We start from the raw sequence: 19,418 nt of genomic DNA on the forward strand, positions 1-19,418 counted from the left end.
GATGTAACTTTCTTATTTGTTTTCCAGACAAATCTAGTATTTCCTGTTATGCATGAAAATACTGTGGTATACTGTTTTTTTAAATGTTCACCTTATATTGGTGCATTATATAGAACTCAATAGCCTTGGTTTTGTTTTGATTTCTTTTTTTTTCTTATGGTCAGGTAAGCTTTATGAATGGAACAGAGACACAGTGTAAAAAATAGTAGAATCACACATTTGTATGTGTGTATGAAAATTTTTTGTAAACTTTGTTCATTTAGCATATGCCCAAATCCTCCCCTTTCTCTCCAACCTTGACACAAAATTAATTTTTAAACAAAACTATTTTAGACGTGATTAAAGGCATGCAAAATTATGGCTAAAATAATGATTATTTTATACACAAATCCCACTATCTAACTACACAACTGTAGCCCAGTGTGAAGCAGATTGGTCTTTTCCTATCTGATCCAATTCCTCCTTCAGGCTTTAGTGTTGACTGTAATTCGCGGACATGTAAATGTGTAGAAGTGAACCATATATAAATGAGTAAAGCCTGAAAATAACAGGCCCATTTGGAACTCTTTCTTTCTTACAAATCAGCAATCTAAAATCTCCAGCCTAGGAGACATACAGGAGTTCAAGCGGCATATTACTCTGTATAAACACCTTTTTACTACATTCTGACAGCTTTTGACAAATGTAACACAGAGCAAAATCATTTGCAATGGCTGCATCTGCCTGATGAGAACTGCAAAGACTGGTTATTTATTTAAAAGTCAAGTCTATGTGCGGCAGATTTTGTGAAGTGTGAACAGTGAAAGCACTTCAGTGCCATCTTTTCTTGTATCTAAGTGCAGTGCAAACAGTTTCTAATTTCCTAACCTGTACCTTTAGTATTTTAGCTGATTACCAAGGAACATTTGGTAAATAACCTATGGAAACAAACCCTTGTGAGTGAATTCACAGCATCACCTCTGAAATGAGGATGTGCTGGCTTGTTTTGCCTGGGAAACATTGTTATAACCTGACTGTATAATTGTTCTCGGGATCACTTGGATGGCGGACACTTCAATCAATGGAAGTGTTTCATTATTTATTCTAAACTCATTATTTGATTGAACATTTTTTCCCATGATACATCAACTTCTTAGGATCTCCTGGTGCTGAAAAATGGTAAAAAAATATTTGCACTGGTTGGCCAGCTCTAGTGCTTATTGTGGCTTATGATGGCGAAATTAATGAGAGTCACAGGGAAAAAACCAATGGATTCACACATCCAAGTCTGATGTAAAGATAAGTCTAGAAATGTCTCTAGTAAGGCAAATGAATCAAGTTTTCATGAACCACCTGATTTTCTCTATATAAGGACTGAACTGAATTCTTTCTCCCTTATCAGTAATCATTATCAGCATCTAACAAATAACCAATTCTAGAAATAAAAACTTCAGGCTCTTTAAATTAGGTTGCTGTGAAAGCACACAGATTTTATTCAGGTTCCTAGTGTTAGTGTAGTTATTTTACTTATTTCCCTTTTCCTACCATTTTCAAAATGTACCTTAAATTACAAGAAACAAATCATATTATCTATCTAATATCCTCATTCAAATTGCTATTAGAAGCACAACAACAGAATTATCTCTATTATCTGCTAATTTAAGCATATTGACCTTCTTTCTCCCTGTTTCCTGCCAAGGACTCTAGCATTTAAGAGTTTGCATGAGTATAGATGCCTGTGTCTCTTATGCAATACTTCCCAGCTACAGGGGCTATACCTGGTGGCATGATTCCGTATTATCTTTCCCCAGGAGATTATCTCCTTCACAGCCTTAAGATTGATTTTTTTTTCTGACATTGAATTCCTGAGTATACTGCAGAAAGCATTCTTCGCATTTTATATTATCTGCAAAAAAAGCCCAGCCCAACCTATTCTTCCTCTTAGGCAGAAACACAAACCCTTATTCATTATCTCCAAAGACAACGTGTTTACCTCTGGAGTCTGCTCTTCCATATCTTTCACAGCTCTCAATGCAGTAAATAGTGTTTCTCCTCTACCCGAGAGCAGAAAGTGGTCTTTTATTGATTTTTCAATTTTTTTTTTTTCTTTTCTTTCTGGAAAGGGTGAAAGCCTTTCTAATTGCCTGGGCTTTGATCCTGTAGTCAAAATCACATTTGTTACAGAACAGATAGGAAAAAGCCTTGAGTTTATTGCAGAGGAAAGAAACTTGGCTAATGGATAGAACATGGGACTGAAAGGCAGGAGATTTGGGATTTATTCCTATCATTACTATTTGCTTCTACATGATCATTGTCAAGTCATTTAACCTCTGTGTCTCATGTTCCTCTATATGCAGAATTAAAAAATAATGTTTCTCTGTTCCAGGCAGATACTGCATAGTGTGAGGCCTAATTAAAGCCAGTAAAGTGTTTTGAGATCCTTGGGTAAAAGGTGCTATAAAAAGTTCCAACTATTAATTGCTTCGTGCTCCCTAGAAGATTTTAACTCGCATATCTCTTTGAATCATGGATCTCTATTAAATGAAGATTGTTTTCTGGGCAATCATGCAGTTGTTAGCTTTTTAATTTCAGAAACAGATGTCTTGTGAGATTGAGCCATTCTTACTTATGAAGTAACCTGATGTCTCAGCTAATACCTACAGACTTGTGGAATAACACATGAATCCAACGCACTGCTAACCCACTTTACTCTCTTTTGTAAGTTTCTGCACATTCTTATGACTTCCTGTATTAAGTCCACCACTTTAGAATATATGTCTTTCCCCAGGAGGAACAAATCTAATCTAAAGAAGATTTCTGTTACATTTTGTTTCCTCACCCTCATTTTGGATAGAGAATCTTCAGGAGGAGATGGAGAAAGCATGTTCATTGACTGAAATCATCTGCTTCTCAGATTACCAAGCTCTAGACTATGCTCCACAAAATGGTAGTATTAAAACCAACATGGTCTTGCATGAATTCTGAGGAGTCAGTTTCTTCTAAACATTTGCATGGATGTGAACCACTATGTAATACTATCACTTCTCCTTAGGTTACCTTTTCTTCCTACAGGGCTGAAACAGGCGAAACACTTAGCAGACACACAAAACCTGTCTTATTTCACTTCTCCTTTAAGGAATGCTCCAATTTCTTGCAATTCTGGCAAAAACTGACCATTTTTTTTTAAGATAACCAAGAAATTTACAGACTATCACCTTACACATAACTTCCCAGATTCTCTTGGAAGGTACTTGGTTAATGGCTGTATTGCTTTCAGCAGAATGAACTATTTCTTTTCAAGAAGACACAAACACAAATTAAAACACACCTTTAAAAAAGCAAGAATTCTGGAATTGTACCTTACGCCTATCACACACTAACAAGACTAACATGACTAACATGAGCAACAAAAGTTCAGATTTTTTTAATAGATAACACATCCAAGAACAGTTTGTTTCACTATTACTTGGCAAAAAAAAAAAAAATCCATCAAAATATACAAAACCCCAATTTTCTCCAAGTTGGATGGAAACTTTCATTATCTGGATTTTTGCCATTAACCATGAAGCTGGTAAAAGGCAGAAGATACAAGAAACTTTTCTTTGGAAAAAATGGTGAAACTATATTACTGAACTATCTTACTGCTCAGTTTTGAATCCAACATTTATACTGTCAGCACACTTTCTCTACCCAAACACCATTTATAATCATAGAACTGTAAAATGGCCTGTGTTGGAAGGGACCTTTAAAAATTGTCTTGTTCTAGCCCCCCTGCCATGGGCAGGGACACCTTCCACTAGACCAGGTTGCTCTGACATCCATCCAGCCTGGCCTTGAACACTTCCAGGGAGGGGCATCCACAACTTCTCTGGGGAACCTGTGCCAATGCCTCACCATACTCACAGGAAAGAATTTCTCCCCAGTATCTAATCCAAATCTACCCTCTTTCAGTTTGAATCCATTCCCCCTTGTCGTGTCAGTACATGGTCTTTCAAAAAGTCCCTTTCCATCTTTCTTGTAGTCTCCCTTTGGGTACTGAAAGGCCAGAATTAGGTCACTTCGGAGCATTTTCCAGGCTGAACAATCCCAGTTCTCTTAGCTTTTCGTCTAACCGTCTTGGTGGGCCTCCTCTGGACTTGCTCCACAGGTCAACATCTTTCCTGTGCTGGGAACCCCAGAAATGGATGCAGTACTCGCATTGGGGTCTCACAAGATCTAAACAAATGCAGTGGTTCTTCAGAGAGCTACGAAGAGTCAAATTCTAAACAAATGTTCACATAAAAATTGACTTCTATAGGTGATTCGGGACTGGAGAAAAAGATTGTTCATCACCAGACAGAAGATGTCCATATATGCCAGAAAAACAGCAGTGATGATGAATGTAACTTTTCTAAAGTAAAACAGCATTTTTAAACATTTCCAGGGATAAGCTACAAGTTTTTCTCCATCAAAAGCAGGATTAATTACTTCTCCTTGACCTGGGGTCTCCTATAAAATAGGAACCAGCTTGCAGTATTCAAGTATTGGAGAGAGCTCCCAGACTCTGCTGTGGGTTGTATTTAACTATTTACTGAAAATGCTCCAGCTGCAGCTGGAGTCTCTTTGTTCAATATTTATTATTATTTAACCCATAAGGAAATGGAAATAATGTAAATATTTTTGATGAATGGATTCAGTCCTGGAATTTTTTTGGGTGTGGCTGCCTGTCATTTCTGCAGAGAGAATCTCTTCTTCTAACTTGACTCTACAATAATTTGCAACTCAATAAAAGTTTTTTTGAGTGGATATTAGCAATTTTATGGTCTTTTGCTGTACTACTGCTAGTTTTCATCATCAGAGAGTGAAAGACTGGAACATGATACATGTGCGATCTTGCAACTGCCTTTATCTAATGCAATGGCAATATTTTCAAGGTTTCCAGTCCTATTTCTGTGTTTTATTTCAAGCTGTTTCCAATAATTACATAGTAGATCACCTGTGCTGGATGAGTATCAAGGGTATTAAGGCCAGAAATTTTTGCAGACAAAAAGAACACTTGTTTTTATCTTAAATTGATTTTTCTTATTCGAACAATCCAGCAGAAGAGTCAACACCCAAATTTATGAGTATGTTAAGGCATGAGAAGCAGAAAATTAAAAGGTGACTGTGTAGCAGCAGCTCTAATTGGTATTATTCAAGCTGGTGAAGTGCAGATAAAAAGCACAAAATATAAAAAGCTGGAGCTCAGATCTAAAGAGCCCTTTTCAAAAGAGTTCGGATTCTACTAATCATACAGAAAAGAACTGTTGTAACTACTTCTATTTCTATATAGTTGAGATATACAGAGAAGTGTGTCATGTGCCAATCCATACACCTAATTGTAAGGCATATAAACAGCATGATTATTTCCCAAAAAGATTATGATTCCTAGTGTTTGGAAACAGAACTGTTACTTCTTGTAATTGAGTTCATAATAATTTCATCTCCAGTCACAGTACTAATTTCTTGTGCATCCCAAAAGATATTCTGCCCACACATGTTGTACAGTTGCTGTGTATGTCCATCACAGCTATTTTGTGGGGTGTTTAGAAGCCTTCAGATCCCCAACATGGCAATGGTTGCTGCAAAAAGCATCAATCTATAACCCAAATCAGTAGATCTGTCAATGTGATATGATCATGTATGGAATATAAGGGCTGTTGGTTTCAGATAGGGTATCTAAGCCACACCATTTTAAAGCAAACAGGGCAACCAGATATTGTCATTATGTTTTTCAACACACTGAGAGTGCAGTTTGAGATGATTGTAAATGAGAGTCTCCTGTCAGGGATTCAGCTTCCACTAAGCCCAAGCTGATGCTCTTTACTTCTGAGACAGACAATACAGATTTCACCAGGTAAAGGTTGCATTTATTGGCCACTATAACGTACAGCAGTGAGGTGGATTTATCCACAGCCTCCCTTCCCCCCTCCACCCTTTCTACACAACTGTTTCCTTGAGTGGTAATTTTTGCTCTGGATTCAGGGGCAGTGTACCAGAGACACGTAGGGCTGGGAAAGACCACAGGAGATGGACTTAATCCTATATCTCAAGGAGGATCAGTTATATCTGACTGAAGATTCTTCAACCTATTCTGAAAGCCCTCCACAATATATCCAAGCAGCATATTCCAGCACTATATTTTCCCAATCTGTCCAAGCTCTCTGCTGCTGCCTGCCCTGAACTGACTTCAGTTTAATTTCCCAACATTTTTCTCTCTCCAATATAAATTTGATGGAGACAATAAAGCATTTATTTCTTTATTTAAAAGCCTATAATTTCTTTGAAGTTCATCACTATAAACCAGCTCAAGCAATTCCACCTTTCTTTTCATTCTTTCTCATGAACCTCTCATACTCATCCTTATTTTTCCTCATAGGTCTATGTCCAGTTTGTTCATAGCATTTTTTAAGTGTCTCACAATGGATATTCCTGAGGTTGTACCAATACCAAACAGAGCATAGCAGGTGGTTTATTTTGCATTTTGCAGGCTGCACTTTTATCCACATTGCAAAATGACATTTTTCCTTTTTACAGAAACATAGTATTCTTCACTCATATTCCCCTGTGTGTTTTATGGCCCCCTGCTAGGAAGACTGGACAGAGTTCCCTCTGTAAAATCAGTCATGATTCCCCAAGTGAGCTGAAGTTTTGCTCAGCATGTAAAAATCTGTGTCCTCCAGTGATCAAAGCAGTCAGTGATCATACAGACTTCTGAGAGCAAGTCATACTCTAAAACAAAAGCATTTAAAAGAGAATCTTAAAACCACAGGACAAATTATGTGTACATCTATGGTATTAGGTACCTAATTATCTCCCGCAGCAGGATCCTAACCTTACTAAAGAAATCCCACTTCCTTTCTTCTGGCTCCCCAACTTCCCTCAGCATCTTTAGAGTTCAGTTGCACTCATCCATTGAATATTAAATCATGTAATTTCTCTTGAAGATTAAGTAAAGTACCTTGGTGTGTGTAGATCATAAAACAGTTTTCTGACCATCATACATCTCACCCAGCTACATAGAATGCCAGACCCTTAGGATAAGTTATGTGGGAAGGGACCTCTGTATGTCTAGTCCATCCTTACCTCAAAAGCAAGTCTAACTGGATGAGATTGTTTTGGACTTTGTCCAGTTGAGTTTTGAACACTATCTGTAGAAATAATCCCCCTTCTGCCAAGCACAGATTTTGATTCCCTCCTCCTGGTATATATCCAGGTAATATGTGAAAATACAACACTAATACTTTTTCCAGACATTTTCTTTCTTGCTGATAGAGACTTAACAGAGGAGACCTATTTGTTTTCAACTCAAGACATTTCAAAGTGTTAAGTATTTCAGTCACTGTGGCTAACAACAAATAAAATATCCTTTGTGTTTCATCAGTGTATTTTTATACAGCAACCTAGCAACTCAAACCTGGTGATTTCACCTTTGGTCTCTTTTCCACATTTTTGATACAAAATCCCAGCACTAACAGCATTTCAAGTGCAGATTTTACACCCAATGGATGGAAGTAGCAATCAACATTGCAGACAGTATTGAAAATGCAAGAGTTAAAGCAACTCCACTAGAAACAAAAAGTTATATTTTATACTATTCATTTTTGGCAATATTTTAAGAAGAAATAGGTTTTATCAGGCCTAATGGAGTTTAATCATTCTTAACAGCTACCCAGTGAGCTCTCCAATTATGTAAAGAAGAATAATTCAGTTCATACACCACTGTACATGCATTACTGTATCTCCACACAGAAACATAGTTCCTGCTCTTCAGAAATTACTCAATCAACATCATACAATAAACCAGAGATATCAATAGGGCTATAGCTTGGGTGGTTTTGACTAGTGACTTTATAACTAATCTTTTAAATGTATGATTTTCTAGATACTCTCTATTCAAGTACCTTTAGTAACTGACATATGTTAATCAGCTACAAATAAAAACTGCATTGAGGTTTATAGGCAAACAAACATTCTTTAGCATCAAAAACAAACCAAAAGCACAATACCTACAGTGAATAAAATAAGATCAATCCAAAAATGAAAAAAGAAAAGAAAGCCCAAAAGGAAAAAAAAGATTAAAAAAATAGCAAGAACCATTATGACTCTTGTATTAGCCTGTAAAACTGAACTTTGGACATTTCTGACGAGGGAGTACCTGCAGATAAAGCAACCTGCAAAGCCTCATGATACACAATGGCACAAAGTGGAAACTGAAAATGTTTCTCTAAGAGAGGAGGGAAAAAAGATATAGTAATACTGAAGCTACTTGTGAAAGGGAAGGGAACTGCAAATATTTAAAACATATTATTTAATTTGCTTTTCCCTTTTTTGTTTGTTTTTTAGTAAACATCATACTGAACAGGATGTAAACCTTCCTTCACATTCCTGGACCTGAAATGTGGTAAAAGAGCAGAAAGAATACAACGACTTACCAGCAAGGCTGTTTGCTATTCATCCAATACTTGTATGATACTCTATCTCCAACAGGATCCATATACTATTACCAGTGTCCTGTAAGATGATAAAGACAAAACAAGCCATAATTCTTTGAGGAATATTGTAAATAAGAAATGCAAGTACAGCATCAGTGAGAAATACTATGTGCTACTGAAATTTCATGCCATATCTACTAGGAGAGTGTAGTTATTATTACAAGACATTTTAGCTAAGATTACTACTGGGGAAAATGACATTTGAAGACAATACAGCAAAATAATAACAGGTGGGTAGGTTTTACTTCATTAAAAAATGTTGATTAATCTATATCATAAAAAAACATATTCATGATACAAAATGAATAAAAACTAAATTGTATTTATCTACTCGAATGAAGAGATTTTTCTGGTGCTGCTTGAAAATCCCATGTCAGTCTCACTAGAAAAAAAAAATTGTTTGAAAGTATAATTTGTGTTGCTTTGCTTTATTTCCTTAAAGCTTAGTTTAAGGTAGTTATTAGACTCCTGTGTGAAGCTGGTAGAGAAAGAGAAACACCTCTGAGAGCAAATCAAGTCACTTGTGTGGATGTCCCTCTCTTCACACAGGTTGTTTAGGTGGTCATTTCAGCCTGCACTGCCAGCTGGTTAACTTAGAAAACATGAATCCCATCCAGAAAGTGCAGGGGAAACAAAAATTACTTTGTCTATTTTTATTTTGACAATGTTTAGCTGTCTCCCACTCCTGCAATCTGCAAAGTGGCAGTGGATCAGAAGGCAGACTTCTTCACGGTTGTGAAATTTTTCTCCAATGAGAGTTCAGGCTTTAATAAAATTAACTCCCCCTGAACAAACCCATGGTGCTAGGGTCAGAAAAGTACTGCAGATTAAACTTCAGACACCTTTCCCGAGGTATCCCCTGAGATGATGAGAGAAGTCAGTGGACAAACCTTAAGGCTGTTGTTTCAGTGAAGGATCAGAGAATACAAATCCCTGTTCAGGGCCCCTATTTCAATACACGTTTCATCTCCTGAGCATTAATAATACACATAAAGCTCAATGTTTACAAAGAAACTGCAGAATATGCAGGCTACAACATAAATATTTTACAAGTGTGGAGAACCTGCTAAAAGAGATCTTTTCTCACTTTTACTAATGCATCCTTCATACCAATAACAACCTTAGTATATGTAATCACTTTATGTAAAAGGAATAGTCTCGCCAAATATGAAATGGTTGCTGAGATACAGATTGATCTGCCCAATGAAAAACAAATATTACAATTCAATCTGCTTTTAGTGAGTCCAGAAGCATCCTCATCTTAAATGCTCTTTAAGAATATTTTCTCTCTTAACATGCACCAATTAGAAGGAGGAAAAGCAGATGGCCAAAATAAATTAGAGACAGCATACCAGCCGAGCCTCAGATCATCACCATTGGCAGATCTGAGCAACATCACCATCCAGTCAGTAGTTAGGAAGAGAAGTATGCATGTTTTTTTCCTCTATCCCTTTCCGGAATAAAATTGGAGAGGCACTGCAGCTGCCGGAGTACTCAGTTAGCAGATCTGAAGAAAGCAGAAATCTGGCCAAGGATATATAAACCCTTCTGGGGAAGAAATTTTCTTAATATCCAACCTAAACCTCCCCTGGCACAACCTGGGGCCAGTTCCGCCTGTCTTATTTCTTGTTACTTGGGAGATCAACCCCCACCTCACTGCAACCTACTTTCAAGTACTTGTAGAGAGTGAGAAGGCCCCTGAGCCTCCTTTTCTCCAGAATGAACACCCCCAGCTCCCTCAGCCACTCTTCATAAGACTTGTGCTCCAGACTCTTCCTCAGCTCTATTGTCCTTCTCTGGATAAGCAGAATGACACGTCTAATATGACATCTGTGCTATTCATCAAGATAAGTCCTAAGTAGAGCAATTTTTAGATTGTTTGGTTTGTTTTTAGTGGGGTTTTTTTTATGATAATGGCTGCAACTGCTCCATGGTGTTGTCATTAATGGATAGTCATCCTAGACTGTAACACAGCATCATGGAGTACACACATGGTGACAGTGAGGAACAGGAGTCAGGGCAATAACTGGAAACAGGCCTGACGGGAAAAAATGGGACATTAGGGATATACCTCATCCTGTATGTTAGAACACCTGAAGCTTTCTGAGGCAGCTGAGTTCACTGACCTGCTTCTGTGTTTGCAGAAATTAGTTACAACAAACACAAGTTTCGGCAATCCCAAATGACTTACTGAAAGTGTTTTGGCTTTCTGGTGAGAAAGTGAGAGTTTGAAGAAAGATCTAAATGCACAGTTTCACTACTGGACAAAGAAAACAGGTCAACCATCCTTGAAATATTATTGTTTTGTTTATATGTTTATATAAAAATTACCTGAAAAAGCTATGAAGAGTATTAAGTAATCTGAATGCTGAGTGAATAAAGAAAGTGATTTCAGAGCAGTTAAACATGCAAGAATGTCTGAAAGGTTTTGGGTTGCTTTGGTTTTGTTTTTATTCTACCTTTTAAATTGAAGATAAATAGCAGGCCACACATGTACACAAGTTATCAGCTGGTTTAATTTTCATACAGACAGTCTTATTTTTTGCAGGTTTTTTCCCCCAGTTGTACTACTAGAAAGTGTAAGTACTATGTGCTGCATCTAATTGACACAGCTGCATTTCTAGTTAAAAACTTCAGGCATTTTGCGGTTCAGAATTGAGTATTTAACATGTCATGAGCATTATAAGATACCATTTGTTTCCAATATGAATTGCATAATTGGGTAACCCAGTCCCTGCACAACTAGGGGCTATTGTGCTTTGCCATGTCATTTTGAATTGTCTTTTACCTATGATAAATAATCCTTTTAGTGTTTCCACTGTTGCTGGAGGGTGTTCTACCTCTTTATATTTTACTTTTCTTGCCATTTTAAAAGCTTTTTTCCAAAAGAATTAACTTCTGAATACATTACTTTTGTCCCTTAAACCTTCTATTTATATTTTATAGCTGGGCCAGTCTTATTGTAGATAGGATTTTATTTGGGATGAAGATGTGTCAAAAACATGTTTTCCAGAGCTTTGGGAAAGCCTTGCATGTGGGAACCCCTGCAACATATCACGAAAGAATAGACTCATGCAATTCAAACGTTTCCAGAAATCCACTTTATTAGAAATAACTTTTTATAGCGTTTGAGCTTTTTCAGGCTCAAATCTGGGAATCACAGAACTGTGGAAATATCATATCATGGCATATAACACCATTTGAATTAGAGTCCTGCTGTGTTAGGCATTGAACACAAATTACATCCAGATTGTTCTTTAGCCCTAATTGCTCTCAGTTTTTATTTATAGTTTTAAAAGAGACAATCAGCCGTACAAAGTTCTAGTCTTTCTTAATAATTACTTACAGACACATCCCACTGAGAACAAAACCAGTTGCCATTTTCCATTATCTATGACAATCACTCATAAAAGAATACCAATCCACCCTCCTAAAATAGTACCTCTGACCTTCAGAGAAAGTGGAGGTTTGTACAAACAGCCTAGAGTAAAAACTAATGTAGCCAACTGGAATCTGATGGGGCAAAAGTGATTTTTAAGTCATAACTAAGCAATAAAATCCCCCTTTGCCATGAATTTCAACAGTTGCAGCAATATGGCTGTAAGAAACCTAAAGATTTGTTTTATGGAACCTGTTTATTGATTATTTTGCTCCGAATGCTCAGGATTTACAGTGCAGTACTGAAGATGTCTTGTTTTGGCACGTGGACAAGAATAGAAGGTAGAGCAGGACTGGGAGGAAGGATAGATACATCTGCAATGTGACATCATTGCTAAAAGAAACACGGAGGGGAGGCTGGAACTATATGACCTTCAAGGTGCCTTTCTACCCAAACCATTCTGTGATTGTACGTGTTTCTGTGGTTTGCTATGATAAGTGGCTGCTTGGAAACGTGATTTTGAGTGGAAGTCCATTTAGAACCAGGGAATGTAAATTCTATGGAGATTTTTCTTAAATTAGAAAGTCAACAACATATGACTTCAGAGAGTCTGAAAGGCAGTTCAGTTGACTCAGCTTAGTTGCCACAGAATACTGGCCTCTGTCAGATACATAACAAGCAGCCTCTGCCACTTACATAATAGGGCAATGCATCTCACCCTCAGATTCCAAAGAGCATGTCAGTTCCTAAAGGGCACACCTCAGAGGTCCTGCATTGTATCACACAACAACATGTACCTGGCCTGGATGTACCCTGCAATACCTCTGGAACGGCAGAATGCCCCTTGTTCAAAAATGAGTGTTTGTATATATATGTACACACATAGGATTCTACTGCACCTTCTCAGGCTCCTAATTTGTCCAATTCATTTGGCTATTAGATCACACACAGAGGAGGTGGATTAAAGGAAGACAGACTAGGAGCATAGCATGAAAGGTGCTATGTGATGAAATGAAGATCTGGCCTGGAATTCCCTTCTTCCACACAACTATCTATTGTCATTCAAGTTACCTGAGGGACGCAGGTCACCCACACTTTGATTCCTCTTCAGATTTTGTGGCTGACAAAGGGAATGTTGGAACTCTATGTACTTCAAAATTAATTTATATTTACATCCATTTTGCCTATGTATTACTTTAAGTGTGATGTGAAGGAGCAGTCAGTTTAAAGACTGTAACAGGCATTTACACATATTTGATATATCTCACAGAGGGATGGATATACACAAAGGCTAACTTTAGTCATGGACAACTTAAGACAAATTTCCCCGGGCTTCCATTATAGTCAGTTCAGGGAAGGGATCCTCCAGAGAGTGATCCAGACTTGGATCTGGACTTGCTGGCATTTTCACTGATTTTTCAGAGCAGCATCCATTCCTGTCAAGTTCTTACAATTATTGTGCAAAATACCACTTTAACAGCAGGGTAGCTGTGTCAAGCAGCACTCAGCACTTGAACCATCCCTGCATCACCTTTTTCAGCACTCCTACACTGAAATGTAAAACCATGCTACACCTACTTGTCTAGGTAGTCTACGTTTAGAGACCTCTATGTCTGATCAAAGACCAGGTTAAGCATGATGCTCCTTGAGTTAACACTACATGGAAGATAAGTTCTGATGAAAGCTGTAGAAGAAAAAGGGGACTGGACAACTCTACAGAAGAAGCACTTACTTGCACCCACACATGTACATGGTTATCCAAAGAAGTGTGATCTTTGGGAGGGTGAAGAGGAACACACTTGTACTTTGTGAAACTGTTTCACTGGGTTGCTGTTGTTTCTCTGTGTGAAAATAGATTTTTTCATTGGAGTTTCATAGAACGTGGTAAAATGCTCATGAAGCCAGCTCTGTTGAGACAGCTTAAATGCTGTTATCTAGTAAAGTGAAGAATCATTTCCAGGATTCAGCTGTGCTTTAAACAGAAATTCTCGAGCTCCTTGTCAGCAGCTTAGATATTCTTGTGAATGCTGTATAGATTTTATGGAAAGAGAGAGATTGACAAACTGCATGTGGTGACGTATGTGGTCACTGTAATGATTCATTTATGTATTGCTAATTGGCACTGCTAGTGTCAGTTAACACCAATTCATTCATAAAATGTATGCAGTGGCAGCTAGTTTCTGGTTTACAATAGTTAGAAATCTGTCAGTCATGCTGCAAAGAGAAGGAAAGCAAGCTTCTTATGTGCTACATATTTACAAAAAGAAATCTAAAGTCCTACAGTTCACAATAATATTTTTGTTGTTACTTTCTGTATTATATTTTTGTAGATAGATCTGTGGTTTATATTTGTATCAAAATTAGTCCAAGATGCCAAATTTTAACTTGGAAGAAATGGCAACTTGAAGAGTTTAAGTATTTGAAAATATCAGTGGAAGGAAAAAGATGCTTATGAACACAGTGGAAACTGAACTGAAGTGATTTGAGAAAAGCTCAGCAATTTTACATCTGTCTCTGGGCATGTTTTTGTTTTTTAACAACCCAAGCATTGAAAACCAGAAAAGAAGAACAATGTGTTAAACAGAATGAGATTATATTCAAGGCATGAGAAAGAGCTCAGGATACCTGAGTAGGGCAACAGTGCAAAAGTATACAGCAGTGTGGCTTCAAGCTCAAAAGTTCTTTGATCACTGCTCACAAGTGTTTGAAGTGGCAAAAATTTTTATAATGCTTTAAAGCCATAAAGATATTTGGCTTCCTACAAGACTTATTTCCAAAGTTTTCAATCTGAAGAAGGATTATTTCTACAGTTAACAAGGAGGGACAGGAGAAACCCTAGAGAGAGATTCATCACACCTAAGTTAGACATCTGCATCTGAGCCAGTCACCCTAGGCTCCCTTTCCAGTCAGGAAGAGTGAACAGCACTGCTACAGTACGAGACATCCGTCTCTTTTAGACCTCTTCCTTAAGATGACAATTTTTACCGTAAAACCCATTGTATCTCATCTTTGATTATAACTGGAGCCTGGTTAACTAGCTCAGATAGTAGATGTTTAAAATCAGGTATGAAAATCCCACCTCTGCTATGTCCAAACGCTTCCAGAATGAGCACAGGGCATTTCCCAGTATCAGCTGCCGTGCTGAACATACAGGAATGTGACACTGAAGTTGAACTTTCTAACAATATTTAAGAAAAGCAGGGAGCTAGAGTTCACTGCAACTGAGTGCTTGATAAAAATATATCACTAAATAAATGAAATTAATTTTTCTTGTCATATTTAATAATGATTCTGATGAAGAGACACTTGTGACACAATGAGAGTTTTTTTGGGAGGTCTCATAATGGGCCAGAAAAATATATACTTTTAAGTAAGAGATATATGTCAAGATTCCTTATACATATTTTCCATAAATACTTTCACATCTTTAACTCCCAGTGAGGAGATTTTCAACTTTGTGTTTTTCATAACTGTGGTGGTTCAACCCTTTTAAACACATGTAAGCTCTTTTTACTCCTTGTGCATACTGTTGTTCCGCATTTTGACTGCTTGCAATTATATTTATTTTCAAGAAATGCTGTTTACATCCAAACCTACATAAGACAAAAAAAGATTGTTTCTTCTGTACATACCTTCAAGAAATAAGAAAAATGGTCCTTGAAGAAGTGTTTGGAAAAACATCTCTTGTGATTTACTAGACAGCACCTAAAGTGCAGAGATTCAGGAAATCCCCTCACCTGAAGATGGTTAGAGGATGGGAAAGTATTAGGTGTAAACATCAAATTTGCATGTTCAGTTCATCCTTTTCTCCTGCAGTCTGCTTGCAGCCACTGCTGGAGAAAGAGAACTACTAAATGTGCCCAGGTTCTCCATCTCAACCCCTTTTAACATAAATTGAAAAGCTGAGGATATACAACGTGAAATGGTGGCCAGATAACAGAGAACACTTGTCAGCTCTAATCCAACTCATTTATGTAGCTGGAAAACATTAGTGTTATTCATTACTCTCTAACATTTCATCAGATGTTCTTTAGGTGCATACTTAAATAGCAATGAACTAAAAATATTGAAAGTTCTATACATTTCCACATAACCCACTTCAGGTCTGACCTTTTTAAGAGTGTTTGCAACTCATTAAGTGGAATCAATACCCTTAATTAGCATTCAATTGTTAAGAAAGGCTAAGTTCTTTAAAATTTTATAGAGCATGTGTAAAACTGAGTTAGATGTATCAGTTCCTTTATCAACAGAATGAGCCTAAAGATTGCTTTTTTATTATGTGCTGACAAGTGTTTAAACTCTCTCTACTTTCTGAGAGAAATCAGGAGTGAGCAAATTAAATAGGCAGAATTTTAATGTATCAATTGGGCTAAAATAAAAAAAATGTTGTACTGTATCCTTAAACAGAAAGGTTAGATTGGATTCTGATGAATATTCCTGTAGGAAGAAAAGACCTAACATCTCTTTTATTCTTTCACCCAAACACTGAAAATAAAAAGCAAGGGAATCTTCTGGTTTCTAACTCCATTGATTCAGTCTTTAGTTTGAGACTGCATATTCCTCCAGCTTTTCCAACACTAACCTCACGAGTATTTTAATTCTTATTTTTTTTGAGTTTGGCTAGATTAGGGGAAAAAAAAAAGAAAAAAACCCTAGTTACTGATCCTGGCTTTGTAACAAGAACCTCAATCACTACTTTCTGTGTCAAATCTAGATTTTCCAATCACAACATTTTTTGCCTCAGTTGGAAAAAGGAAACACGGCAATCTAAGACATTGCACCAGAGTCCAGGACTAAACTCAGCAATAAACAAATTGAGGGCGGAAAAAAAATGTTAATTATTGACACCATTCACCCTCGGTATCGTGAAGATTCATGTATCTCTGTTACAGTTTGGAGAGTCATTGCAAGAACAGACTTCATTCTAGTGTTCCAGATAACCATCATGAAACCAGTTTTGGAAGGCAAGGTCAGGAGGGTAGAAGCATGTCCCCTCTTTTGTCTGGTACATTTGGCTTACACTGGTGTACTTACAAGAATCTGTTGTTTCAGTCCCATTATGTGCAAACATCTGTGGAGTTTCTGAATAACATAAAATAAATTATTCAACATTTACCTAGTCTTTGTGGATTTAAGGTCAAAACAGATCAGTAAAATACGGGTCTGATTTCTGGACAAGCACATAACAAAGAACTTCACACACTAATTCCTGTATCAAGATTATGGCTTCTGCTTGAACTGTCACAAACTCCAGTAAAGAATATCCAGACTCAACTTTTAGACTTCAGTTGGTGAGGAATTCATCATGCATCCAAGAAGGCTTTTCCAATGCATAATTATCTTTACTTAGTATACGTACCTTGGTTCTAGCCTGGATTTATCTAGCATCAGCTTCTACCCACTGAAACTCATTATGACTTTCCAGTAAATTAAAAAGTCACTACCATCAGATGGTTTTCTTCACTTAAGTGCTTGTAGACCATGATGAAACCACCTCTTAAACTCCATTATGAAATAAATTGATTGAGAATTTTTACTTTATCTCCTCAAAAGACATTAACTGCTTGTTGAAGTTATTAGGTAGCAAATATACTGGCATGTTCTTTAAAGACTTTCACAATCTCTCCAACGGATCATAAGCCCAATATTCAAGAATGGTAGTTCTTTCTTTAAACACACTTTGTCAGCGTATACAGGGAATTTCTCAGCCTGCAGTACTTTTCAGAGAAGAGAGGCATGGTTTTACATTCTTCAGCTGTGAAATTCTTTCCCTTTCTGCCTTCCAAGCCTAACAGTTTGTTTTCCAAATGTTCCAAAATGCACCAGTTCTTGTCTCTTGAGAACAGAAGCAGTCAGCCCCTCTCAAAAAATTTTAAAAATCCTGCTCATAAAATCCATTCTGTGGCTCCCTTCCAGCTAGTCATGCTCAATCTTCTGTTAATAAGGGAATTTCCCCTTCTAGTTTTATATATAGGAAACATGTTTTCTAAATACAAAAGGTTTGACACATCTATATATGAAAAGAATCCAGCTCCTTTAATCTGTAAATTATCCTCTCTTGTTATCCAAAACAATTCATATATATAAAACTTAGCTATGTAAACCTGTTTTATCTCACAAACTTAGCCAGAAGCTCAGTGTTAAACAACCAGCTAAGAGCTACAGGTAAGTTCAACAAGCCCTATAGACTCCACTTCTCTCTCAATCCATAAATTGTTGTAGAATCTGTTACGCTGGAATGTCTCCTCCAGCAAGAACATGTTATAAGAATGAAAAATAGTTGTTGTCACTAGTTTTGAGATCAATTCATGGCAGCAACAACATATTCCTCTTTGAATGGTGCTCAGCTACCCCTTGCTTTCAATGCCTGCTACTAAAAGTGTTTGCTATACACCTGTTTTGGATCGATCTGACTTAGACTGTAAAATTCTTGTGTGTGTGTATATATCTATATCTATATCTATATCTATATCTATATCTATATATCTATATCATCTATATCTATATCTATATCATCTATACCTATACCTATACCTATACCTATATCTATATCATCTATATCTATATCAATATCTATCTATATCTATATCTATAATCTATATCTGTATTTATATCTATGTCTATATCTATCTATATCTATATATCAGTATTTTCTGCCACATTCTGTAAAAAATGAGGGGATCAATATATCTTTTTCCTTTGTGATAGCACAGCACAATAGCAGCAGTCATAGTTTGACTCCTGTTAGCTGCTGCTAAAGATAGGAAACCTATCTCTCTACTATTAAAGTTGCACATCTGAGCAAGAAACTTTATTCTGAGCAGTCCTGGTTAACTTTTATGGGTGGGGTTGAAAATTTCAGGTCTGAAAAAAAGAGAAAACTTCCATAATCTGGAAGGTATTTTCATTTTAGCACTTATTATCCTTCAGTAAGTTTTAAGGTGGCTCTGAAATATGAAGGTAGAACTGCACCAGCCCTTGCCTTAGTTCTAGAGTGGGGGTGGTACAGTGCAGATTACAGGCTGGTGCAGTCACATCAGGATATGAGGTTTTCAGGCCCAAAGGTAGAAGACACTGGCTTTTCAATGCATTGGCATTTTGGTATCCATGTAATTCCTAACCCATAGGTTTGGGCAGGCAGCAGTTTTGATCTCTAATTCAAACTTGATGGAAATTTCAAAAGTTGCATTATGACATCATGGGTTGACAATATCCCACAGCTGAATAGAACAAATTATATTTGTATAGGGTTATACAAATATTCTGTATTTTTGCCTTGTTCCTCATCCTTTCTTTAGATTTGTTTGCTAGGTTACCATGTGAGTAATACATCTACTCATTCAGACATGAAAAGGGTAGCACAAATAGTTACTTGTGCTAATTTGACTTGACAATCTCTCTTGCTTCCTTTTTCTCCTATTTTTTTTAACTATTTCTCTTGACACAGCTCCAGCTACTTCTCCTAAGCTTCTGAGTCCCAAAGCTACCATCTGGCCTGCAGCTTGGAAAAGCTGTTCTCAGTGTAGAATCTTCCTTATTTGACACTC

The 19,418-nt window shown here is 37.0% G+C and overlaps 1 protein-coding gene across 1 annotated transcript in view; it reads right to left on the reverse strand.

Annotated features, from left to right (window-relative positions):
- Positions 1-19,418, reverse strand: part of TENM4 (teneurin transmembrane protein 4) — a 1,366,951-nt gene that overhangs the window by 732,892 nt on the left and 614,641 nt on the right. Inside the window, exon 5 of the mRNA XM_048294397.1 lies at positions 8,433-8,511. The gene's annotated coding sequence lies outside the window, so the exon portion shown is untranslated. The remainder of the gene's footprint in view (positions 1-8,432; positions 8,512-19,418) is intronic.

The sequence above is a fragment of the Corvus hawaiiensis genome, chromosome 2, assembly GCF_020740725.1.
Source record: "Corvus hawaiiensis isolate bCorHaw1 chromosome 2, bCorHaw1.pri.cur, whole genome shotgun sequence".
Taxonomy (NCBI): Eukaryota; Metazoa; Chordata; class Aves; order Passeriformes; family Corvidae; genus Corvus; species Corvus hawaiiensis.